The following is a 27,160-nucleotide window of genomic DNA, read 5'->3' as shown; positions in this document are numbered from 1 at the left end:
AACACGTCTTCTATTCTCATTCAATGTAAGGCTTCTAAGAGCAATTGTCTTCATTTTCTGTCTTTAAGTTCCTTCAGGTGTTTTCCACAAAATTTCCTTTAACACCCTTACACCGTACGTCACCAGGAACAGAACTTATACCACAAACAGATTTCTTACCGGCTGTTAAATAATTCATCAAAGGGTAGCAACTGCTAGTCAGTATGAAGATGGCAGATGTGGAGCCACATGGTAACTGGTGAAAAAAACTCCACGTTTCATTTGTCCTTGATGTTAACTATGGTTCTGTTTTGAATAAAAGTCTCACACAAGGATTTCATTTTCTGTGAGACATTTTATTGATATCAATAGGCTACCCACTAATATAAATTAAAATCTGTGAAAAGGTTTCTAAATCTGTGACATAACTGTGCAGATATCTGTAAGAAAATCTCACTGCTTTACAGTTTGCCTCAAATATAGTCTTTGGAATCATTGGATACGAAATGGTGTGAATATGTTTATTATATTTGCTTTTATTTTCATTCCAAGTTACATTTTGGGGTTAAATATACATATTTTAATTGTTCTTTAAGTGAGACCTAATTTCATATGTAAAGAAAGAGAAAGGGAGAGACAGAGGGAAACTATAAAATTTTACCCAGTCATTTATTTAATTATCTCCAACCCCCTCCAGTGTCCAGAAGAAAAGCATGTATTGCAGGCACTCTTATAATCTTTTATAGTGACAAGCTTTTAATTTTTTTTGGATGCAGAAGAACACAGTTCTTTTTGTTTTTTGTGTGAATTTACCTTAGATGAAGAGCAATCTATGCTTCAGATGTCTAGTATATACAATAATGTGCATAAAATTATTAAGGCAGAATAAACTTTAATGGTTTAATATTGTCTTCATATTGAAATTTAGACTTAATAGTTTTTATTTTTATTCTAGAAAGAAAATGCTCTATCAACAAATTTAGATGGATTTGAAACAATCCCCAAATCTACAAAATTGTGGACTATTATTTAAAGTATATAATACCCCCTGGTTCACAAAGCAGAGGTCATAAAATAATTTTCAAGCTGCATTGTAATATTCCATCATAAATATTTATGGATAATTTAAGAAAAGTTGCATTGTACTAGTGCTGGGTTTTAAACTGGTATATAGATGCCCTTTGTTTAAACCAGGTTGGGAGTCTCAAAAGATATAATTTATAGAACTGTCCTGTAATAGAATTGCCAGAGCTAAAACAGAAAAAGGAAGACCAAAGTTTGAACAGAAAGACTTTTGTGATATAAAAACTTTCTTTCTATACTATGTTGGAAAATAAAGCTTCTAAAACAGACTTTGATCATTCTTTAATCACATCAGCAGTCTAGAGACACTGTGTCTAAATCCAGGGAATGCCTTAACATTCTCCAGGCAAAGAGTAAATTGAACTCTGCATCAGGTCCCTAACAGATGGATGTGGGCTGTCATACATTATGGAAGAATCAATGCCATTTGGCTCTGTCACTTTCTAGGCAATAAATATAGATTTCTTTTGCAAGTGATGCTTATCTAGGATATTTTATTCTTTCAGCTATAAGTGGATACCATCCTATTAAATATTTATTTTACAACTTACAAAATAGGTTGTTTGAAAGAGCTAATAAAAAAAAAAGAAACCTGGCCTTCCAGGAACAATATATTCACATTTTATTTGATTTCACTTGGGGAAGTAATAAAATATCCTTGCCCAGGTTTCATCAGGGATTCAACCCAGATTGTTGCAGTAAAGACACACAAGAAAGTATCTACATGATGGCATCTGGAAATGCTCCGGACAAAATCTTTTATAATACACAATCCATCTGGCACTTGCCTGGGAGGAAAGCTTCAAAGAGAACCAGAATATAGCCCAAATGTTCTCTCAAGTGACACCCAAAGCTATCTGCAAACTCATTTGGTGTATCTTTGCTTGAGTGAAACTTTAATTCAAGTTGGTATTTGCTGATATGACATTTCTTTATTTTTCTTTTAGCAGATTGCTCTATTTATGGAATTTTAGCCTATAACCTCATCTATTTGTCTAAGTTTTAGCCTCTACTCTTTTTTTTCTAGTCTTTCCATTATGGTTTATTACAGGATATTGAATATAGCTCCCTGTGCTATACAGTAGGACCTTGTTATTTATCCATTCTATATATAATGGTTTGCATCTGCTAACTCCAAACTCCCAGTCCTTCCCTCCCCCAAACCCCCCCTCCCCCTCGGCAACCACAAGTCTGTTCTCTATGTTTATGAGTCTGTTTCAAGCCTCTATTCTTTATTGGACAATAATAAATTATTTCTTTATAGTAAACACACGAGGAAGAAAATTTCACTCCATCACTTTTTTTCTTTAAACTTTAATTTAATGGTGTACTTGTTTTGAGATGATAAAGTTGACACTACAGAGCTCCTCCTGCCTTGCTTTCCTCTCCTTTTGCCTCCTAACATTGCAAGAATGGAATAGATGGTACCGGGAAACTTTGTTTTCTTTTTCTGTTTCCTAAAGCTGTGAAAATGTATCGTGTGATTAGGGAAATACAAAATATTTTTAACCCACTCACATTTTATTTCATGTAACTTGTGTATTTTGTAAACTTGTATATTTTGGGAGCTTAAGCCTAAAAGTCTTGACATCACAAAAACTTCTCAAAAGTACAGCAGAGTCATACCATTTGGGCTTTTAACACCCCAAAACTGCATATTCTGAATTTCTATAAACGATTGGCACCAGGATTAGGATCCTAAATATGGATAATACATTTCACTTAATAATAATGTCACTTATTGAGCACTCATGAGGCAAGTATTCTCTAAACGCCTTATGTGAATTATCTCAAATTACATCAGAACAATTTGAGGCTACTACTGTTATTCTCATTTAAAAGTTTTTTTTAATTTTTACTGCAGTACAGTTGATTTAAAATGTCATGGTGCTTTCTGCTGTACAGCAAAGTGAATCAGTTATACATATACATGTATCCACTCTTTTTTAGATTTTTTTTCCCATATAGGTCATTACAGATTATTGAGTAGAGTTCCCTGTGGAAGGAGTAGGTCCCATAAGGACAGTAGGTCCTTATTAGTTATCTATTTTATATATAGTAGTGTGTATATGTCAATTCCAATCTCCCAATATATCCCTCCCCCACTTTCCCTCCTGGTAACCGTAAAATTGTTTTCTACATCTGTAACTCTACTTCCGTTTTATAAATAAGTTCATTTGTACCTTTTTTAAGATTTCACATATAAGCAATATCATATATTTGTCCTTGTTCTGACTTACTTCACTCAGTATGACAATCTCTAGGTCCATCCATGTTGCTGCAAATGGCATTGTTTCATTCTTTTTATGGCTGAGTAATACTCCATTGTATATATGTACCACATTTTCTTTATTCATTCCTCTGTCAATGGGCATTTAGGTTGCTTCCATGTCCTGGCTATTGTAAAAAGGCCGGCGTGAACACTGGGGTGCATGTATCTTTTTGAATTATGGTTTTCTCTGGGTATATGCCCAGGAGTGGGATTCCTGGATCATATGGTAACTCTAATTTTAGTTTTTAAGGAAGAGTATGGAATACTGTTTTCCATAGTGGCTGTACCAGTTTACATTCCCACCAACAGTGTAGGAGGGTTCCCTTTTCTCCACACCCTCTCCAGCATTTATTATTTGTAGATTTTTTGATGATGGCCATTCTGACCGATGTGAGGTGATACCTCATTATAGTTTTGAGTTGCATTTCTCTAATAATTAGTGATGTTGAGCATCTTTTCATGTGCTTTTTGGCCATCTGTATGTCTTCTTTGGAGAAATGTTTATTTAGATCTTCTGCCCATTTTTTGATTGGGTTGTTTGGTTTTTTGATGTTGAGCTACATGGACTGTTTGTATATTTTGTAGATTAATCCCTTGTTGGTTGCTTCATTCTGTGGGTTGTCTTTTCATTTTGTTTATAGTTTCCTTTGCTCTGCAAAAGCTTTTGAGTTTAATTAGGTCCCATTTGTTTATTTTTGTTTTCATTTTCATTAATCTAGGAGGTGGGTAAAAAAGATCTTGCTGTGATTTATGTCAGAGAGTGTTCTGCCTAGGTTTCCCGCTAACAGTTTTGTAGTATCTGGCCTTACATTAGGTCTTTAATCCACTTTGAGTTCATTTTTGTGTATGGTATTAGGAAGTGTTGTACTTTTATTCTTTTACATGTAGCTGTCCAGTTTTCCCAGCACCACTTATTGAAGAGACTGTCTTTTCTCCATTGTATAGTCTCACCTCCTTTGCCATAGATTAATTGACCATAGGTGCATGGGTTTATCTCTGGATTTTCTATCCTGTTCCACTGAACTATATTTCTGTTTTTGTGCCAGTACCCTACTCTTTTGTTTTGTTTTGTTTTTTTCAACTTTTTATTTTACATTGGAATACAGTTGATTAACAATGTTGTGTTAGTTTAAGGTGTACAACAAAGTGATTCAGTTATACATATATGTGTATCTATTCTTTTTCAAATTATTTTCCCAATTTTTTTGTTACAAAATATTAGGCAGAGTTCCCTTGTTGGTTATCAATTTTGAATATAACAGTGTGTACATGTCAATCCCAAACTCCCTAACTATCTAACTATCTATACCTCCCCCCAGTAACCATAAGTTTGTTCTCTAAATCTGTGAATCTCTTTCTGTTTTGTAAATAAGTTCATTTGTATCATTTTTTTAATATTCCACATATAAGTGATATAATATGATATTTTTCTTTCTCTGTCTGACTCACTTCACCCAGTAAGATAATCTCTAGATCCATCTGTGTTGCTACAAATGGCATTATTCTTTTTAATGGCTGAGTAATATTCCGTTGTATATATGTACCACATCTTCTTTTGATGTACTCTTTTGATGACTGCAGCTTGATTCTCCCAGCTTGGTTTTTCTTTCTCCAGATTGCTTTGGCTATTCAGGGCCTTTTGTGTTTCCATACAAATTTTAAAACACTTTGTTCTAATTCTGTGAAAAAAATGCCATTGGTAATTTGATAGGGACTGCATTGAATCTGTAGATTGCTTTGGGTAATATAGTCATTTTGATAATATTGATTCTTCTAATCCAAGAACATGGTATATCTTTTCATCTGTTTGTGTTATCTGTTATTTCTTTCATCAGTATCTTATAGTTTTCTGAGTACAGGTCTTTTGTCTCCTTAGGTAGATTTATTCCTAGGTATTTTATTCTTTTTAATGCAATCATAATGGGACTGTTCCCTTGTTTGCTGTTTCTGATCTTTCATTGTTAGTGTATAGCAGCAGTTCCCAACATTTTTGGCACCAGGGACCAGTTTTGTGGAAGGTAATTTTTCACAAACTGGGGTGGGGGGATGGTTTCAGGATGATTCAAGTGCATTACATTTATTGTGCACTTTATTTCTGTTATTATTACATTGTAATATATAATGAAATAATTCTACAACTCACCATAATGCAGAATCAGTGGGAGCCCTCAGCTTGTTTTCCTGCTACTAGATGGTCCCATCTGGGAGTGATGGGAGACAGTGACACCTGAAGTGTGTTGCTTATGTCCAGTCTACTCCACGATCTCATTTTGGTTGCTGTCACTGCAGAAAACCCTGCTTCACAAAGATAGGATGTTGGAAATGGAAGCAGGCTTATCAGTGCTTTTGCAGCAATCTCAGGATATTCTGCCTTGTCTTTAATCCAGAACATATGGAGATCTGAAGTTGTCTCAAACATACTTTTAAGGCCACTGTCATTTGCGATCTCAAGCATTTGATCCTCTTCTAGCATGGACAAATTCGACTCACCTGGCTTATTCACAAATGGGTTGTGGATCCATTCGTTCCCAGTTCAGGGGTATTTTGTGGTTGGGAAGTACTGCTCAAACTCTTGAAAGCTGAGATAGGTGATCATGCATCAGCTGGGAGAAAAAAGACCCTGGCTCAGTCTCTTTCAAAATCTCTTCTAATGTTTGAAACATGTCAAAAATCCCAATGTTCACTTGTCGCCCCCATAATTCCAGTTTGGCTTTGAATGCAGCCATTTATCTGCTGACTTGAACACAGTTTTCATTCTCCCCTGAAGTGACAGATTGAGTTCGTTGAGGGGGTTGAATATGTCACACAAGTAAGCAAGTTTTGTGACCCATTCTGTGTCACTGAAATGTGCTGCCAGTGATAACTGTTTTTCTAAAAGAAATCTCTAGAGCAGCTCTTGTAACTCAAAAACTCTGGCCAGTGATCTATCTTAGAAAGCCATCTCACTTCTGTGTATAATAGAAGACGTGTGTGCTCTGCATTCATCTCCTCACAGAGCTGCATGAACAGACTGAGTTAAGGGCATGTACTTTAATGTGGTTAGTAATTTTAATCACATCCTGCAAAACGTTGTTAAGCTCAGGTCACATTTTTAGGCTAGCCAGCGTTTCTCTATGGATGACACAGTGCGTGGACTTACATTCAGAAGTGACCTCTTTGACCCGAGTAGTGAAACCAGAAAGCTGTCATGGCAGCTGCTCGGTCCATGCATATACTGACACAAAATGACCAATTCCGTTTTCCTGATATGTAATCATTCAAAGACTAGAATAGTTCTGCAGTGGTGGTGTTGGTTGGCAACAAAAGTGCACATAACCTATCCTCATGCACATCCTCCTGAAAAATGTATCGCACAAAAACGAGCATCGTTGCCTTGTTGTCAACATCAGTATACTCCTCAACCTGGATTACGTACCACGGTCACTCATTAATCCCCTCTAACAATTGTGCCTCAGTACCCTCTGCTGTTTCATCAATTTGTCTAGTTATGGCGCTAGCTGAAAGAGGAACACCTTGTCTTGTTCCTGATCTTAGAGGAAATGTTTTCAGTTTTTCACCATTGAGAATGATGTTTGCTGTGGGTTTGTCATATATGGTCGCTATTATGTTGAGATAGGTTCCCTCTCTATGTCTACTCTCTGGAGAGTATTTATCATAAATGTATGTTGAATTTTGTCAGAAGCTTTTTCTGCATCTACTGAGATGATCATATACTTTTTATTCTTCAGTTTGTTAATGTAGTGTATCACATTGGTTTATTTATGTATGTTGAGAATTCTTGCATACCTGGGATAAATCCCACTTGATCATGATGTATGATCCTTTTAATGTGTTGTTGGATTCACTTTGCTAGTATTTTGTTGAGGATTCTTGTGTCTATGTTCATCAGTGATATTGGCTTGTAATTTTCTTTTTTTGTGATATCTTTGTCTGGTTTTGATATCAGGGTGATGGTGGCCTCGTAGAACGAGTTTGGGAGTGTTCCTCCCTCTGCAATTTTTTAGAAGACTTTGAGAAGGATATGCATTAGCGCTTCTCTAAATGTTTGATAGAATTTACCTGTGAAGCCATCTGGTCCTGGACTTTCATTTGTTGGAAATTTTTAAATCACAGTTTCAATTTTAGTACTTGTGATTGGTTTGTTCATATTTTCTATTTCTTCCTGGTTCAGTCTTAGAAGGTTATACCTTTCTAAGAAATTGTCCATTTCTTCTAGGTTGTCCATTTTACTGGTGTGTTGTTGCTTGTAGTAGTCTCTTATGATCATTTATATTTCTGTGGTGTCCACTGTAACTTCCCCTTTTTCATTTCTAATTTTATTGATTTGAGTACTCTCCATTTTTTTCTTGATGAGTCCAGCTAAACGTTTATCAATTTTGTTTATTTTCTCAAAGAACCAGCTTTTAGTTTCATTGATCTTTGCTACTGTTCTGTTCATCTCTTTTTTCATTTATTTCTGATATATCTTTATGATTTCTTTCCTGCTACTAACTTTAGGTTTTGTTTGTTCTTCTTTCTCTAGTTGCTTTTGGTGTAAGTTTAGGTTGTTTATTTGAGATTTTTCATCTCTATTTCATTTATTTCTGCTCTGATCTTTATGATTTCTTTCCTGCTACTAACTTTAGGTTTTGTTTGTTCTTCTTTCTCTAGTTGCTTTTGGTGTAAGTTTAGGTTGTTTATTTGAGATTTTTCTTATTTCTTGAGATAGGATTGTATTGCTATAAACTTTCCTCTTAGAATTGCTTTTGCTGCATCCTGTAGGATTTGGATCATCATGTTTTTGTTGTCATTTGTCTCCAGTTATTTTATGATTTCCCTTTTGATTTCTTTAAGTGATCCATTGGTTGTTTAGTTGCATATTGTTTAGCTTCTATGTGTTTGTGTTTTTTACAGTTTTTTTCCCTGTAATTGATTTCTAATCTCATAGCATTGTGGGCAGAAAAGATACTTAATATGATTTAAATATTCTTAAATTTACCAAGGCTTTATTTGTGGCCCAAGATGTGATCTATCCTGGAAAATGTTCCATGTGCACTTGAGAAGAAAGTGTATTCTGCTGCTTTTGGATGGCCTTTCCCATAGATATCAATTAAGTCTATCTGGTCTAATGTGTCATTTAAGGCTTGTGTTTCCTTATTGATTTTCTGTCTGGATGATATGTCCATTGGTATAAGTGGGGTGTTAACATCCCCACTGTTATTGTGTTCCTGTTGATGTCCCCTTTTATGGCTGTTACCATTTGCCTTATCAACTGAGGTGTTCCTATGTTGTGTGCATATATATTTATAATTGTTATATCTTCTTCTTGGATTGATCCCTTGATCATTATGTAGTGTCCTTCTTTGTCTCTTATAACAGTCGTTTTTTTAAATTCTATTTTGTATGAGATGAGTACTGCTACTCCAGCTTTCTTTGATATCCATTTGCATGGAATATCTTTTTCATCCGCTCTCTTTCAGTCTGTATGTGTCGCTTGATCTGAAGTGTTTTTAGGTAGGCTGTCTGCAGTTGGGTGGGGCTGTGTTCCTGTCTTGCTGATTGTTTGGCCTGAGGTGTTCCAGCTCTGGAGTCTCTAGGCTATTGAGTGTGGCTGGGTCTTGGTGCTGAAATATGGACCTCTGGGAGAGCTCATGCCAATCAGTATTCTCTGGGGCCTCTACCACCAGTGTCCTTGCCCCCACGGTGAGCTACAGTCAACCCCCAACTCCCCAGGAGACCATCCCAGGCCCCTAGTTAGGTCTAACCCGGTTCCTATGGGGGTATTGCTTTGTGCTGGGTCCCAACACATGTGAGGTCTTGTGTGCCCCTTCCAAGAGTGGAGTCTCTTGTTTCTTCCAGCCCTATGGAGCTCCTGTACTCAGGTCTCACTGGCCTTGAAAGCAAATACCCTGGGGGTTCTTCCTCCGGATGCCTGACCCTCAGACTTTCTTGGAGGGCTATTTTTATGTAGCAAGGTCCCTGTATAGTCTCTATGTGTTGAATATTTTTTGGTGTGAGGACTGTTTTTAGTATGGATGTGTGCCACCTCTTTTCTCAGTGTATGATGGCTGTTATCCCCTTGATTGGAGGTGTGACTGATGTTGTGGTGACTTGAGCCGCCCTGGATATTGAGTGGGGCCTCCCCTTTGCTCTGTGGTTGTTACTGACCTGTCAGGGGCAAGGTCTGCCCCCTAGTTGTTGGGATAGAGGCCTCCAGATCTGTTTCTTAACTGTGTTTCTGACCTGAGGTGTGAGGTAGGTGGAACAGGAGCACTCCCACTGGGAGAGAAGCCACTGAGTTTTCCTCCTCTGGCACTGTTCACCTGTGAGTATACTCTGTTGTGTCACTTTTCACCCATTGTGCTGGCTCACAAATTACACTGATGTTGGAACTGCTCTCAGCTCCACCTTAACCATAGGTATGCCAGCAATTGTCCCTGGTGTCTCGCAGGTGTTGTTTTCACCAGGCCACCAGCACAGATCCCCTGAAGCAGGTCCCTGGACTGCACTAGTCATGTACCTGAACCTGCTGTGGCAGTTACGGAGGCAGCTCAGATTCTGACCTTGTCCAATCTCCACCCGTGCATGCCCACAGAATCCACAGCTGCCAAAGCTTGACCCGTCTCAGCCGCGGGAGCGTTCGTCTGTTCAGATGTTCCACAGGTACCGAGTTCACAAAGCCAGCAGCAGGGGTGTGAATCCGCGTTCATGCAACCGCGGGGAAAGATTTCAACTCTTCTTCCTTAGTTGCACGGCCCCCGGGGCTTAGCTGTGGTTTTAGCCCCACCTCTGCGTGTGTTCCTCCCACCATCATCTGCTTCCAAGGTTGTCCCGGAGCACACATGCCTGCTCAGGCGGGCACCCCTCCTAGTGCCCATAGCAGCAGGGTCCAGTGCGTGGGGAAGGGGGCTGCAATGGTGGCCTCCCTCTTTGCACATCTCTCGGCAATGGCGCCCTGCGTCTATGGTGGCCGGGCTTCTTCCACAAGCTTTCCCGGTTGTGGAGCTCCTTACTGCAGACCCTTCAGGCTGTCTCTTCGCATCTAACAGTTGTCCCCTGCCTGGGTCCAGTCTCCAAGCCTCACATTCCAGCACCCAGCCCCCGTCTACGCCAGGAGACACACCACTCAGGATGGAGTGCAGAGGCTGTGGCATGGACCATCTGCCTAAGTCTTCCTCTGTCCTGCCTGCCACGGACTGGTTGCTGCGCCCTTGATCCCCCAAAGCTCCTCTCTGTCCCAGTTGATATCCCTGCCAGTGAGGGGGCTTCCCTGAGTGAGAGAACCTCCTCTCTTTCAGCTCCCCCCATCCAGGGGTGAATGAAGGTTCTATCCCTTTTCCTCTTTTCTATTTTTCTTTGTTTCATCCTACCCAGTTGCATGGGGATTTTTCTTGTCCTTTTAGGTGTCTGAGGTCCTCTGCTAGTGTTCAGCAAGTGCTCTGTGAGAATTGTTCCATTTGTAGATGCATTCTTGACATACTTGTGGGGAGACGAGAACTCCACGTTTTCCTACTCCACCATCCTGACTCCTTCCCGCCCTGTTATTCTCAATCTACACATAATGAAATGGAAGGACTAGGGTTTTATAAGTCCATGTTCATATAACCAGTAAATTGTGAAATTGGGGTCCAATTTGAAAAGTGAGTTAAATAGTCATGAAAAGCATCCATCAGGAGTAAATTTTCATCTCAGAATTATTCATATTAATGTGAATTAATGAATAAAATCATTAATGTCTGAGACTGAAAGAGATTTTATAAAGCATTTACTTTGCTTGAATGTCAGAACCCCCTCAATAATAGTTTTTCTTTTTAGTGCTGTTTATTTCTATAAAATTCATCTTCATACAATCTTATTCAACCTATATCCATTTATCTTCTTAAATGTTTATATGTGAATGCCATTTTAGTTTGAAACTACTTGATCTTTACTTTTCTCACTGAGGTCTGTTCCAGAGGCAGAACACTGCAATCTCTGCTTTGCGACACCTGCCTTTGAAATCATTAATTTGTGTCATGACAGAAAGCACTTATATGCCCAAGAAGAAAATGTCACAAAAGTGTCTGAAACCGTTGACATTGAATCTAGAATCTTGACTTAAAATAAGTGTGTTCCCTGAGACATCCTCATCATATTCCTGGTCTTAAAACCACACTGAGGGCTTACTGCACTGTCTTTTTGCTCCAGTAGTTGCAGGTGCCACAAGTGCTGCATGTGAGGTCCATAAGGACAAGAGGGTGGGGAGAAAGTTGCACCATTTCCCTTCATGAGGAAAAGAATAGCTGGGGCAACAATAAAATAATCCTGTGGGAAGTAAGATTGCCTGTAAGGGTTATATTTGATGGACAGTACTGAGAAATATAAAAGGAAATTTTATTAGCAGTAAAAAGTTTTTCTTAGTCAATAGGTAAAGTACCACCTTGGGTTAAAGAGAGACATTTTTCCAATACACACACACACACACACACACACACACACACACACAATTACTCCTTGTGCAATTACTCTTTACTATAGGGATAAAATAGAACAGATTTCTGAATACATTGGGCAGGTATTACTGAAAGAGATACTATGAATGATCAAGTCTAAGACTCAGAAATCTCTATCGAAAATGAAAACAAATTAGACTATGTCTGGGTGCTTTAAGCTTGGCCTATAACTACCTCTTAGAAGAGGATTTCTATTTGGATTTTATCATTTTATAACATAGGGCAATTTACAGTAACCTGGGTGAACTTTGTTCCAGTCATGATAAAGATCCTTACCTCAACTCTTTGTTTTGAGGGCTAATATGTTTCTTTGTAGCAGTACCTGATTAAATAAACTTGAAATTTTAATTTCAGCTAATTAAGGTGGCATCTTCCAGTTGGCCTACGATGAGACAATATACAATTAGTTTTTACTGGATGATTTTTTTATCTGGATGCTTTTTTAATTTATTCATCATTTCCCAATTTTTTTCAAATGAACATTTTTGATGTTTTATTACTGTCCATGTTCTTAAAGAGCTGTTTGTAAGTCAGTGGAAATTTCTGAATATAAATATTATTACTATTAAAGGATTGGGGGAAAAGACACTGAGTTAAAAGCAATGATCTTACCTAATAGTTGATACAAAGAATATTTCAGCTGATTCATATTTTTACAGGTTATATTAGTGAGTCCAAATTTAATATTGTAACATATGGGCACACACACACACACAGACACACACAGGTGCTGGCACACAAATTTGGAAATTTTGACATTCCTCTCTTTTTGTCTCCAAATCCATTGTGTTTTATCCTGTGTGTGGGACTTCTGTTTAAATTTACCTGTACATAGAGTCAAAAATGTTTCTAGATTTACGACAAAGATCTAGAGATTTCAATGGACACTTTCAGAATCCAGAATCTATGAGATGTGGAGGTCAATAAAAAAAGTTAAAAAAAAAACCAGAATCCATAGTAGTAAATGTATACACCTAGAACAACTGAGAAAATAGGTAGATTCTCCTGAAAAACCTGGAAAATATCTGCACTGGTCACACCCAGGTTTACCTTTGGGCACTGTTTTCAAACTGAAGCTTATCTAGAGGAATATGTAAGATTTGGGGGAAAAATGTTGAAGGATCTGGAACAGTGTTCAAACTTAAACTGATCAAAAGGAAGATGAAAGATTTGGAAAATGTGTTGACAAATTTGAACTTTTAATACCAAAAAGGAAATAATTGAGTGGGTACATGACATTAGAGAGGTATATTTCTGTTCAGAAGAGCACTATAATAACTAAAACTATTCCACTGGGCTACACTGTGAGAAAGATGTGTCTTAAATTGTTGTAATCCTTTACAGTTTCAATGTCTTTTTACATTAACGATTTCACTACACTGTTACAACTTTATTGAAACAATGCAAAGCAGACATTTATAGAGGAGGAAACTGAGGACAAAAAAAAATCAAAAAAGCCATTCACAGGCTCAAATTTCAAATACTGACTTTATTATTCTAACCATCTTTCTATCCACTGCATCATCACAGTGGTCTCTAGTGGGTTCAATGGCTTATGTAATATGTCATAAGTGTGTAAGAGCCCGTAGCTGAACCTAAAAGGCATTAGAGTGGAATAAAGAGGAACACAGACTCTGGAGCTAGATGGTGTCAGTACAAATCCCAGCTCTACCAATCCCTAGCATTTTCCTCATTTGTAAAATGGTGTTAAAATTTTTGCATCCCTTAAAATATTGATTGTGAGAATTAAGCAAGTTAAGGTATGGTAAGTGTTTAGCAATACGTAAGAACTCTGTGTTAGCTAAAATCATCATCATCATCATTTGGCATGTGAAAGTTACTCCGTACATGTTAGCTTCTCTATATAGCCTCCAAAATTTTACTTTGGAGGACAAATATATACTTTGTGGTAGGAATTCTAGCAATACGGGAGTTGAGAGAGTGGGTAGTAAGCTTGAAAATTTTAACCTCTAGAGTTCCCTTTTCGCTGTGATGTTCTGCTATGTATATTATTGTACTGTAGGTGTCAAACAGAAGTCATCTCCCAAACCAGATAACACAATCCCATAGATTTCTTGATTTTTTTCTTTTCCCATATAACACAATCCCAAAGATTTCTAAACTAGATCTGAAGTGGAAGGAATGGGGGATGGGGTGGCTGATATGCATTGGAATTCTAATACAAGCCTTAGTAGAGAGGAAGATTTCAAAATCTTATTTGGTAGTATCTATAAATTGTGCTAACTGGAAGAATTTTCCTGAAATATTAAGTTTTGTTCTTAATAGTTTTTCCAAGCTTGCAGTTTACTAACTTGGTAAAAATAAAATCCTCTTACTTGCCTTATTATTCCCAGGGCTGAAATTCTTAGGACATAACCAAATTTACATATTTGCTTGTATACTCTAAAGCAAGGTGAAGTGAATGTATCTTTTCCTACAGGTGATGGAGCAAAATGTAGGTATAATGTAGTCGCAACAAAAATTGAAGGGAAATTTCAACTGTTAGAATGTTATAAACTGTGAAAAAATGGATACACTATATGTGTAATATTATCTTCTTTATTTTCAAATGCATGAACTCTTGATAGATACTTAGCTTCATCTGTGTTACAAATTTATCTCAATATTTCCAGGAAATGATTAGACTGAATAGAATACTTTCATCCAACACAAGCTACTATCTACTGCCCATTTCAATATTTGTGCTTCGAACTGTATGTGTAAAATTTTGAAATAGGTTTAATTATTCTGTTGAATGAGGAAGGTAATATTTTAGCCAACATAAAAAAACAATCCTTTGAAATAATGATGACGGGTGGATGTATAGTACCCAATATGGCTCTCCTAGTAGAGAAAGGTGTAAATATTCTAATAACCACAGACTGGAAGGCCACCAAGATGAATCAAGAAAGAAAAAAAAAAATGGAAGAAAAGCTGATAGGATGGCACAGAGACTTCCATGTGGAAAAAATTTAAAAAGGTAAAGATGATTGATTTAATAATCATTTTGTAGGAGAGGTAAAATTTCTCCTCTACCTTCTTAGGGTCTCCAGCAGGGAGACATACGCAGATTAAAAGTAAAGCATGCACATTTTTAGTAATTTTTACATTACATGAGAGCCCTCACAAGGAAAATGAAGCCCCCAAGGATGTAGTTAGAGCAGAATACTTTCAAACTGGGGCTTTTCTAGAGGAAGATGTAAAGTTGTGGGGAAAATTGTTGAAGGATCTGGGACAGTGATCACGACCTGAATTTATCAAGAGGAAGATGGACAAAGAGTAGTAAATTGTGAAAACTTGACAAAGGGGTTTGGGGGAGCAAAGTTAATGGAGGGAAAGTTACTAGGAAGATAAGGGTTAGAGTAACAAATTTGCTTGTACAGATTTCTCTCAGCCTCGACTCCTCATGTCCAGTTACAGGAATGTCTTCCTCCTGGTGTAGGGAGGGGACCTTTCACATTGGAATTTTGTCTCCTGCTTTCAGGGGAAATAGTCAGCGTTCTTCTTGCACCTGCTATTTCTCAAGTGCCTTTAACTCAAAATATTCAATATGTTAAAGTGGCATATTTTGGGGTGACATGCTCTGAACCTCTACACTTTCAATTAGAGTACAATAGAAGTACTATCCAGGGTGAGACCTATCATTTTAATAATAGCTAATAATTACAAAGACTACTTTAATTGTAGTAATGGGAATTAAGCAACAGCAAGAATAATGTTAGAATGATAAAATGCTATATTTCTTCAAATGAGAGTATATTTCATAACTTCATTATTGTTTAGTTGACAACTCAGAGACCATAATGTGATCACTAACACTAACAATGAAGGGGGGTAGTGTAAAACTAGACTTGTTTTATATAAGAATGAAAACTCATGCTAATTTTATGGTTTCTCACTCAATTTGCCACCTGTAAAATATGACAAAATTCATTAAAGATGGTTAAATATATGCTGATAGACAACTTCTGGAAGAAAAGTGATGTTTTAAAAGTATTGATGTGTCAAAGCATTCTGACATTTAGCATCTGGATGATTGTTTATTTTCTTTTTTAAACTTTTAAAATTTTTAATTTTTTCCAGTTTTATTGAAATATAATTAACATACAACACTGTATAATTTTAAGGTGTACAGATTAATGATTTGACTTACATCATGGAATGATGATCACAGTAAGTTTAGTGAACATCCATTATCTCATATAGATACAAAATTAAAGAAATACAACAAAAATTTTTTTGTGATGAGAACTCTTAGGATTCATTTTCTTAACAACATTCATATATAACATACAGCAGTGTTAACTGTATTTATCATGTTAATACATTATACCCCTGGTACTTATTTATCTTATATTGGAAGTATGTAACTTTTGACTACCTTCATCCAATTCCCTTTCCCTCCACCCCCTGCCCCTGGTTACCACAGACCTAATGTCTTTAACTCTGAGTTTGTTTGTTTTTGAAGTATAATTGACCTACAATACTATGTTAGTTCCTGTTACACAACATAGTGAGTTTTTCTATACATTTCAAAATCATCACCACGGTAGGTCTAGTTAAGATACGTCACCCTACAAAGACATTAATTATCGACTATATTCCCCACACATTTCATACCTGTGATTCATTTACTTTGCAACTGGAAGTTTTTACCTCCTAATTTCCCTTACCTATTTCTTTCTTCTCCCCATCCCCATCCCCTCGGGCAACCATCTGTTTGTTCTCTGTATGTATGACTCTTTTCTCTTTTGTTATGTATTTTCACTGGTTTTGATTTTTAGATTTCCCATATAAGTGACATCAGATAGTGCAGGACCCCCAGGCTGGAAAGACAGATGTGGGCTCGGACCACTCACTCCTTGGGGAAAACATCTGCAATTGTAATTATCCTCCCGTTTGTGTGTTGCGTATCTAGGGGCGTTGGTCTGGACTAATGCCAGATGGCATCTCCATCTCTCCTACCAGTCTTGTGATTCTTTCTTTATACCTTTAGTTGTAGAAGATCTTTTCTCCTAGTCTTACGGTTTTTCTCATCAATAGTTTCTCTGTAAATAGTTGTAATTTTGGTATGCCCATGAGAGGAGTTGAACTCAGGGTCTTCCAACTCAGCCATCCTGGCCACTCCCTGGTTGTTTAGTTTTTCACTATTCAGTCAGAAATGTGTATAAATTATTGGTAGGCATTTAGTCATTATAAAAATTAGATTTTGTCTGTATGACAGTGTTTTTTTTTTCTGGTAATTATGGAAAATTTGAATCAAATCTTTAAAAATGACAACTTGTGGCTATGAATTAGTCAGTTTTGATTGCTTTTCATCTCCTGTGTCAGGGGAAATGTTTGGAAACGAAGTAAAGGAGGTGAGCTGGGGCGTATTTTGCCATAAATGAAGCTTCAGGTTTTGGAATATCTATATGTGGAGGATCTTCTGTCATGTACAGGAGAACCAAATACAACCATAGTGAGAATTCACTTCTGTTTAGAGACAAGGCTGATACTGCAGATTTCACTACTGTCTTTTCAGAGTGCCGGTAGTTCATGTTCTTGGCATCATACAGGGAAACAAACTCAGTAGGAAGAAGAGGAAACAGATGAACAGCTATGTAGGCTATAGCACTTTGGCTGTGGGGAAGCTAGATCTGTGTGGGATCTGCTGTTGATGAGATGGCAGAGCAATAATGGCAAGTGGAAACAGAGGAAATTAACCTTGATAGACCAATAATAAAGAAACCATTCAAAAGACACTCATTTAATCCACAGTGGTCTCTAAGGAGGCAGTTATGGTCCTTGTTAAAATAAATGGCTTCTTTTTGTCTAAATACTTTTCCAGGGAATCCTATTTAAATGTATTTTATGTAGATTTTCTCACAAATGTTAAATTGATAATCTGTTGTGATATTTCATCATGTCCTGTTCCCTATTGTTTAATACTTATTTTTTATTATTTAATTAATAGTGTAGTAGTAATATTTTATTAGTAGTATTAATCAAATTTTTTCCCTTACTAACGAATTAGCATCAAAGAACCATCACTGAGCTTTTCTCTCAAATTACCCTAAATTGACTTTTCTATTCTTGAAAATGCTTAAGAAAGGGGATTCTACAATCTTACCTGGTAAAATACATATTCATGAAGTATTTTTGCATTCATGTCCTTCTTCATTAAAATGCTCCTATTACAAATTATGCCCATTTCCTGTAAGTCACCGCATATAAATGCAGTAGATGATTGACATTTGCTGTGTACTGACATTGAGGATGAAACTTGTTAGGGAGCAGTATCTTTGTGATAAATGAAGCCAGAATGATGAAGAAAAGATGAACGTTTATTAATATTTTTCCAGTCAACATCAAATCATTTCAAAAATATTCACAGATTTTCTGGAATGATACTCCCTAAACTCTGTAACCTATTACAACTCTTGTTGTCAGAAAATTATGATAAACTTAATAGAGCAGAGAGTGTAACAGAGTTTAATACACTCTCTAGACTTCTTGTATTTTTATGGATTAGCATTTTAGTTTATTCTTCTGCCCATTTAGTTTATTCAGTGCATCTGCATTTAGCAATCTCCTTCCTATATACAACATAGCTAGGAAACAAATCACTTAGAAATGTTATTTACATTGGTTCTGTATTTTTGAATGTCAGGCCTTACATGTAAGTATATAAAGTGATCGGAATTAGTTGAAACCATTTTTAGTTTATTCAATAAACATATATAGAAGTTGCCTAATTTCTGTGCATGAAGTTCTTAACAAATATTCCTCACTGAATCCTCCCCCAAACATCATAGGATAGACAGCATTATTGTCCCATTTTATCTTTGAGGAAAATGAAAAGTGAGGACTGTTTGAATAAGCTGTGGCATAGCCACTTAATGACATACTATGCAGCCAGAAAAAGGAATGAAAAAGATCACATCCATAGACTTTTAAAGATGTCTTGCCTTATAGTTTTGGCTTTGAAAATTTAGGGATGATTTTTTAAAATATTTTTAAATTAAACTAAATTTATTTTTTATTGATGTATAGTTAATTTAAAATGTGTTAGTTTCAAGTGTACAGAATAATGTTTCAGTTATACATATATATATTATATTTCGGATTTTTTTTCCATTACATGTTATTACAAGGTATTGAGTATAGTTCCCTGTGCTATACACTAGGTCCTTGTTGTTTACCTATTTTTATATATAGCAGTGTATATATATTAATCCCCAACTCCTAATTTATTTCTCCCCTCCCCACCCCAGCAGTCTCCTTTGGTAACCATAAATTTGTTTTCTATGTCTGTGAGTCTATTTCTGTTTTGTAAATAAGTTCATTTGCATCATTTTTTTTAGATTTCACATATAAGTGATATCATATGATACTTGTCTTTCTCTATCTGACTTACTTCACTTAATATGATAATCTCTAGGTCCATCTGTGTTGCTGCAAATGGCATTATGGATGCCATGGATGCCAATGGATGATTTAAATATACAAAAATATAATTAAAATGGAAATACAATTCCTAAAAATTGAAAAAATATAGTAACATAACCACATTAAAAATTATTTTCCAAGTGATTTAAAATAGTGATTGTTGATTGTACCTTTTTAAAAGAATGTAGTCTGAAGATAAATAGATCTTCAATAAAAACTTAAAACTGTGTCCAGTGGTTTAACTAGTGAAGTTATATTGATATTATGAATTATGATATTATAAAACTCTGTATACATTTCATAGAATAATACAGATATTCAATTAATCTTTTTAGTAACCAAATATGCAGTGTGACAGAACTGATAAAATTTTATAATAAAACATTAAAAATTCTATAATATTTAGTATCAGTTGGGAATGCCACCATATATTTATTTAATACTATTTTTTGGCTTTGCTAGCTGAATTTGTCTAGCTGTAATTCCAATCCAGTAGCAACAGACAAACCTAGTATTTGAATTGTGGTATCTCTATTCCAGGTCTGAGGAGGAAAAATATGCAAGAAGATTCTGGGGTTTTGTTTGCCAGAAAGTAATGAAGATGTCAGAAATTAATGAACAGTAATGGACTTGTGCCAAGGGGGGCAAAGACCTACATTGAGGTGCAAAGGTAAGTCACTTAAGCAACAGAAAGAATCATGAATATAATGAATAGAAACACATTGCATTTATAAAAGACTGTGAGCTTACAATGATAGTTATATATAAAAAGAGGAAACCACAAGGGCAACAGTAGGTCATTTTAAGCCAATTTGACTAGACTGTGAACACTTTATTCTCAAGATTAGCTATTTAGGAGGAAAAACTAGGCCACATCTAATTTTATCCATCGTTTCCTCTGTAAATTGCATTTCAGCTTTGATGATGAAAAGTTCTTCTTTATAGTAGTTTTCCATTGAATAAATGTAGAAAATGTGATACAAACAAAAGAAATACCTGACCATCGTGCAGTTTTTTTGGAATAATTGACTCAGACAAAGATTATCTATAGATGAATAATTAGATGACAGGTGAGCAGAGGTTGTGCAATGACAGTTTTAAGGGTCACAAGGTGAATCTCTTGATCAAACTAAGTATGGTTAAAAAAAATTAAACTTTCACTGTCAGATGAATTTGCTGAGTACCTTATTAAATTTGCTTATCCTTGACTTTTTACCTACTTTTTATAACTTAAATATTTAAACTTTAGTGTTGAGAAATTAACTGTAATTTATTATCTCTGAATTAATAGATGTCATAGATTCAAAATTTAAGGTAGAACTAAACACTGACTCCTTCATTGAAATGATTAGGAGAGAACATAGGAGATCTCTTTCATTACTCAGAAGCAGTAAATTTGGTCTTATCTACTGTGTTATGTTATGTCATCTACCAGGTAACATGTCATGATATGTTACCCCATATTAATTTTTCATCTCTCTTTTCATCTTAAAATATTTTCAGTACAATTCTTTAAACAGATTGTAGCCTTGCAAACTCACTTATCTTATTTATTCAATTTAACAATTAAATTAAGTTCAGTCTTAGATGATAAATAAAGCATGAATAATATGGTATAATATTTTCAGAAATTGCTTCCCCCTCGCCATTTGCCAAACAGATGTCATAGAGATTTGAGAACAGGAAGGCCACATGCCGACACTGTCAACTGTTTCATACCTATAGTCTCTAAAGCTAAATCAAATTCACTCTGACTTTATGAGACAGCTACAGAATATACTTTTCAAGAAGCATTTTCATTTTAGCTGAATTCATAAAATTTTCATTTATGAAAGTTGCCATGCATTTGTATGCAAATAGTGTCTTCCTTTGATGTCTTACCTTCTGAAGGCAAAAGGGATGTGTTTTACTACAGGCATATCATTTTCATGAAAAGCCATGTGGAATCAGACAGTAATATCAATACATCATACTACTCTTAAAGAATCCTTCTAGCTGGAGCAAGATTAAAGTTAACTACCCTATAAGCTTGCTCCCATTTATGCTACTGGTGTGAAAGCCTATTTTTAAGAAGTTCTTACTAAGAAAGTTAATTTGAAATATGTTTGAAATAGGACTGTTTGTTTTTAAAAGCTAAAAGGTGAAAATTTCGAGAAACATTTATTAACAAACAGGATATTTAGCATAGAATATATTTTTAGAAGTTTATGGTAAGTGGTAAAGTTTATTTAACACATTAATGAAGGTGATATATTTGGAACAATTTACATGATACATTTATACAAAAAGTGCATGTATATTCATTACAGTTTAGAGTATACAAATTAAAATAAATTGCTTTTTAAGTCTAATTGATTTTACTCATATGAATTGTTTTGCATTGCACCAAACTCTATATTTATTTAAATGCACACATATTTATGTATATATATACATTCATAAACATGCATGTTTATGAATATATATGTTTGTATACCTATAAATATATATTTATTTATATGTATGCATATATGTATGAAGGGAAATTGAAATAGAGAGGAAGTTAAAGAAATTAACATGAAAAAATTATCTCTGGAGGCAGTGAAGATAATACAGTATTTTAATCCAAAGTCATCACAAACATTATGGACATATCAAAGAAGAAAATGTATTTAAGGAAAATAAGCAGAACAAATACAGTGGGGTATTCTTTTCTGTTGTTTTATTTAAAAACGATAAATTTTTATAGATAACATTTAATGTTACACTGATACAGAGAAAAAAGAAATCGAGAGACAATGTGGTGAAAGCTGTGTTTGTGTATTTCCATCTCTATATTTACATCTGTACTTACCTCTCTATATATGACAACTACTAGAATTATAGAGCATGTGTTTTTCTTTTATAATCTACCTTTCTAATGTAAGTTTCTCCTTAAAAGGCTTTGAAATAACTATCTGGCTTTATCCAACTAATAATGACATGGGAATGTTCCACCATAGGATGCTGGAGATACATGCTACTAGCTCAGAACAACCAAAAAACACAAATCATTAAGGATTGGGAAAATGGGGGAAATCATCAGATGCCAGATATTACTAATGATATAGTCACAGAAGTAAATATCTGCTGAAGTCAGACTCTAACTTGTAGTCATCAGTCCATTCTAGTGGGCTGGATGTGATATTTATTGGACAATGCATGTGCTTGTACATATTGGTGACAGAAAACAAAAATATGTGTGGTTGATGTGGAGTCTGTTTCCATGCAAGTGGAAAGTGAAATTACAGATACCAGAATAAAGCTAGGACCAAAGAAGGTGTGCAGTTTCAGTGGATAAAAAAGAAACAAAAATATAGTGGCCTAATTTCTTGCCTTAACTTTAGTTCTGGATTGAGCAGAAATAAACAAATGTATCCCTTGAGATTCCTACCACAACTCTGCCCTTCTGTGAGTTTGGAACTGAGTCATAGAATCTCAGTACACACTAAGCCTGAATGGGTATCCTCAGACACCTATCAAAAATAAGCTCAAAACAAGTTCCTGGATGAATGTGCTCTAAATCTAGCCCTCAAGGAATTGCCATACATATACTTCCAAAGATCATTCTCTCATAACAAGAAACACAGGAGAAATGATCTACCATGAGCAAACAACAGCAGTTTAAAAAGTACTTAACATTACAATTATAGTATATAATACATACAATATTAATATTTTATTTGTTAAAAAATTATAAGAACATAAAATGTATGACTAAAGAGCAGGAGATTATCAAAATTGACCAGGCAGTTTTGGAAAGTATTAAATAGAGCTTTTAAATTTAAATATATAAACATTTATAGTTAAAAAATATTAGATGATATCTAAAGCAAACTTTATGCAGCTAAAGAAGGAGCTAATTAACATGAAGTTAAATCTGTGTAAAGAATATATCTCAGACAGTCAAAGAAATAACAACTATGAAAGATCAAGAGACATTAAGGATAGAAAAAATGGTCTAACATGCTTTTAATCTGGCTTCCAGAGTATAATGGAATATGCAAAAGAAGAAAAAGATTAAAATTGTCCAGTATGATAAAAGATACAAATTAATAGGTTAAAAATTCTCTACAAATTTTTAGTCTAGAGTGGTAGACCCAATGAAATTCTATTTCCAACATGAGTATAACATTTTAAAACAAACATAAACACCAACCTTGCATAGAGTAATTTCCACAGGATACAATTTGAGAAAAAGAAAAATGAATATTAGATCATGGTTTATTCTTTAAAACTGAATTAAATTCATGCTGAGTGAAAAATTATTACACACAAAAAACTTATGCCACATTGTTTCATTTATATAAAGTTCTAGAAGAGTCAAAATTAACCTATGATGAAAAAAGTAAGACTTTTAACCTCTGCGGGTCAGAAGCTGAATGACAGAAGTTGGAAGAGATCTTGGGGGTGATGGTCTTTCTCTTCATAAATGTTTGAATTACACAAGTATATGCACTTGTCAAAATGTATTGAATGGTGCAGTTATGATTTGTGCATTTCATTGTTTATAAACTTAATCTCAACTAGAATATAAGCACAGTGAAATTTCATTAATGTTGTGTCTGCTGCAGTGTTTAGTGTTGTACTGATATCTGCAACCTCACTTTAGGAAGGTATTAAAATAAGATGCATTGATGGATGGATAAAATAATGAATATATAGCTATTTATGTGTTAAAGCAAATTTAACGGTAATTATATAGGTGTTCACTGTGTATCCTTTGACTTTTTCAACATATCTTGGGTGGGTAAATCAAATAATCTACCTTAAGAATCAACTTTGTCAATGTTAATAAGTGCAGTGAAAGTTTTTTTTCCAAATAGCAAAAGTATTTGGGATTTTATAAATGTTTACTGTGTTTTAAGGCTGTGTAATTAGATGTTTTAAAAAATTTGATTAATATTCAAATAAGAAAAAAATACTTTTTTTTCAAATGGAATAATGTAATAGCAAGTAAAGATATTAACTTTACATAAATTTGACTCAAGCAAAATTTCTGAAGTAGTTCAGACCTTCTAGGATTTTAACGAAAACAAAGAGCCTTCCCTATCCCAATGATTATCATTTGATGTGTGAAAATTATGTTGAAAACTAGGGAATTAAAGAAAACATAGAAAATTATTATTTTTTATTGATGTATAGTTGATTTACAATATTGTGTTAGTTTCTGGAGTACAGCAAAGTGATTCAGTTATACATATGTATGTGCATATCTGTATTCTTTTTTTTCCAATTCTTTTCCATTATAGTTTATTACAAGATATTGAATATAGTTCCCTGTGCTCTACCGTAAATTTTTGTTGTCTCTCTGTTTAATATATGGTAGTGTGCCTCTGCTAATCCCCTACTCCCAATATATCCCTCCCCCCTCTTCCCATTTGGTAACCATAGTTTGTTTTCTGTCTGTGAGTCTGTTTCTGTTTTGTAAATAGTTGACTTGTACTACTTTTTAGATCCCACATATAAATGATAACATATAATATTTCTCTTCCTCTGTCTGACTAACTTCACATAGTATGATAATCTCTAGGTCCATCCACATTACTACAGATGGCATTACTTCATTCTCTTTTATGGCTGAGTAATATTCCATTGTGTGTGTGTGTGTGTGTGTGTGTGTGTGTGTGTGTGTGTATACCACAACTTGTATTATATATTATATATTATGGTATATATACAATAATATATACTTATATACATGTGTGTATATATATATATACACCACAACTTCTTTATCTTTTCCTCTGTTGATGGACACTTGGGTTGCTTCTATGTCATGGCTATTGTAAATAACTGCTATGAACATTGGGGTGCATATATCTTTTCGAATTAGAGCTTTCATCTTTTCTACATATATACCCAGGAGTGGGATTGCTGGATCATATGGTAATTCTATTTTTAGTTTTCTGAAAAACCTCCATACTTTTTTCCACAGTGGCTGCACCAATCTACATTCCCACCAACAGTGTATGAGAATTCCCTTTTCACCACACCCTCTTCAGCATTCATTATTTATAGACATTTTGAAGATGGCCATTCTGACTGGTGTGAGGTAATAACTCATTGTAGTTTTGATTTGTATCTCTGTAGTAGTAAGCAATATTGAGCATCTTTTCATGTGCCTATTGGCCATCTGTATGTTTTCTTTGGAGAAATGTTTATTTAGGTCTTCTACCCATTTTTTGATTGGACTGTTTGTTTTTTTGTTATTGAGTTGTATGAGCTGTTTGTATATGTTAGAAATTAAGCCCTTGTTGGTCACATCATTTGCAAATATTTTCTCCCATTCCATAGGTTGTCTTTTCATTTTATTTATGGTTTCCCTTGCTATGCAAAAGCTTATAAGTTTGATTAGGTCCAATTTGTTTATTTTTACTTTTATTTCTATTGCCTTGGGAAACTGACGTAAAAAAAAACTGTACTATTTATGTCAGAGAATGTTTTGCCTTTGTTCTCTTCTAGGAGTTTTATGGTGTCGTGTCTTATATTTAAGTCTTTAAGCCATTTCGAGTTTATTTTTGTGTGTAGAAAATTACTTTTGAAGTGAAATTACCAACATGAAAAAATTAATGTGAGTTGCATATATGACATGATTAATCAGGGCTAATATTTTTCTCTTTAGCATTTTACTATGTATCCTTTGCCATTCAAATCCAAGAATATTGTATCTGTTTATTTAAGAATATTCATTGAATGCCTATTTTATGCACTATAATTCCTTTTTAATACTGTTCCTTTAAGGGAAACAGTGTGGCTGGAAGCTAGTTAGCAAGGGGAAAAGAGCTCAATATGAGGCTGAAAGTTTTGGCTAGTGCAAGATCAAAATGGGCTATGAAGGACGCAGTAAATAAATTGTTGGAATCTTGTTCCAACATGAAACAATTTCAAACAAATTCATGAAATGACATGACCTATGTTTCCAAAGATCATTCTGGCTTTTGTGTGGAGAATATTTTAAGATTAGAAGCAGAAGCCTGTTTGGAGGCTGTTGTAACAGTCCAAGTACCAGTTATGATATGAGATGAGAATGGTGGAGAGAGAGAGGCATGTGTGTGGTTTGAGAGCAATTGGGAGTGGGAGCTGCTGGTGTGGAATAAAGACTCCTAGATGGACTGAAGTGGGTGCTGACTAAAATGAATACTCATAGCTGCTGACTTATAGGTTTCTGGCTTGAGAACCTGTGTGATTTTCCTAATACTTTATATTTGAATAGTATCAATACTTCAGAGTTTATGTAATACATTATTTCATTTTATTTATTTATTTATTTATTTTTTAACATCTTTATTGGAGTATAACTGTTTTACAATAGTGTGTTAGTTTCTCCTTTACAACAAAGTGAATCAGTTATACATATACATATGTTCCCATATCTCTTCCCTCTTGCGTCTCCCACCCTCCCTATCCCACCCCTCTCATGGTCACAAAGCACAGAGGTGATCTCCCTGTGCTATGCGGCAGCTTCCCACTAGCTATCTAATTTACATTTGGTAGTGCATATATGTCCCTGCCACTCTCTCACTTCGTCACAGCTTACCCTTCCCCCTCCCCACGTCCTCAAGTCCATGCTCTAGTAGGTCTGTGTTTTATTCCCATCCTACCACTAATCTCTTCATGACATTTTTTTTCTTAGATTACATATATATGTGTTAGCATACGGTATTTGTTTTCCTCCTTCTGACTTACTTCACTGTGTATGACAGACTCCAGATCTATCCACCTCATTACAAATAACTCAGTTTCATTTCTTTTTATGGCTGAGTAATATTCCATTGTATATATGTGCCACATCTTCTTTATCCATTCATCTGTTGATGGACAGTTAGGTTGCTTCCATGTCCTGGCTATTGTAAATAGAGCTGCAATGAACATTGGGGTGCATGTGTCTTTTTGAATTATGGTT

The 27,160-nt window shown here is 35.1% G+C and overlaps 1 long non-coding RNA gene across 1 annotated transcript in view; it reads left to right on the top strand.

Annotated features, from left to right (window-relative positions):
• LOC114486611 (uncharacterized) overlaps positions 1–27,160 on the top strand; it is a 108,384-nt gene that overhangs the window by 58,683 nt on the left and 22,541 nt on the right. The window contains exons 3-4 of the long non-coding RNA XR_008617873.1: positions 19,777–19,906; positions 25,193–25,309. This is a non-coding gene — a long non-coding RNA (uncharacterized lncRNA). The remainder of the gene's footprint in view (positions 1–19,776; positions 19,907–25,192; positions 25,310–27,160) is intronic.

This window comes from Physeter macrocephalus, chromosome 7 (genome assembly GCF_002837175.3).
Source record: "Physeter macrocephalus isolate SW-GA chromosome 7, ASM283717v5, whole genome shotgun sequence".
NCBI lineage: Eukaryota > Metazoa > Chordata > Mammalia > Artiodactyla > Physeteridae > Physeter > Physeter macrocephalus.
The sequence above is the reverse complement of the archived record's forward strand: the minus strand, read 5'-3'. Positions and strand labels throughout refer to the sequence as shown.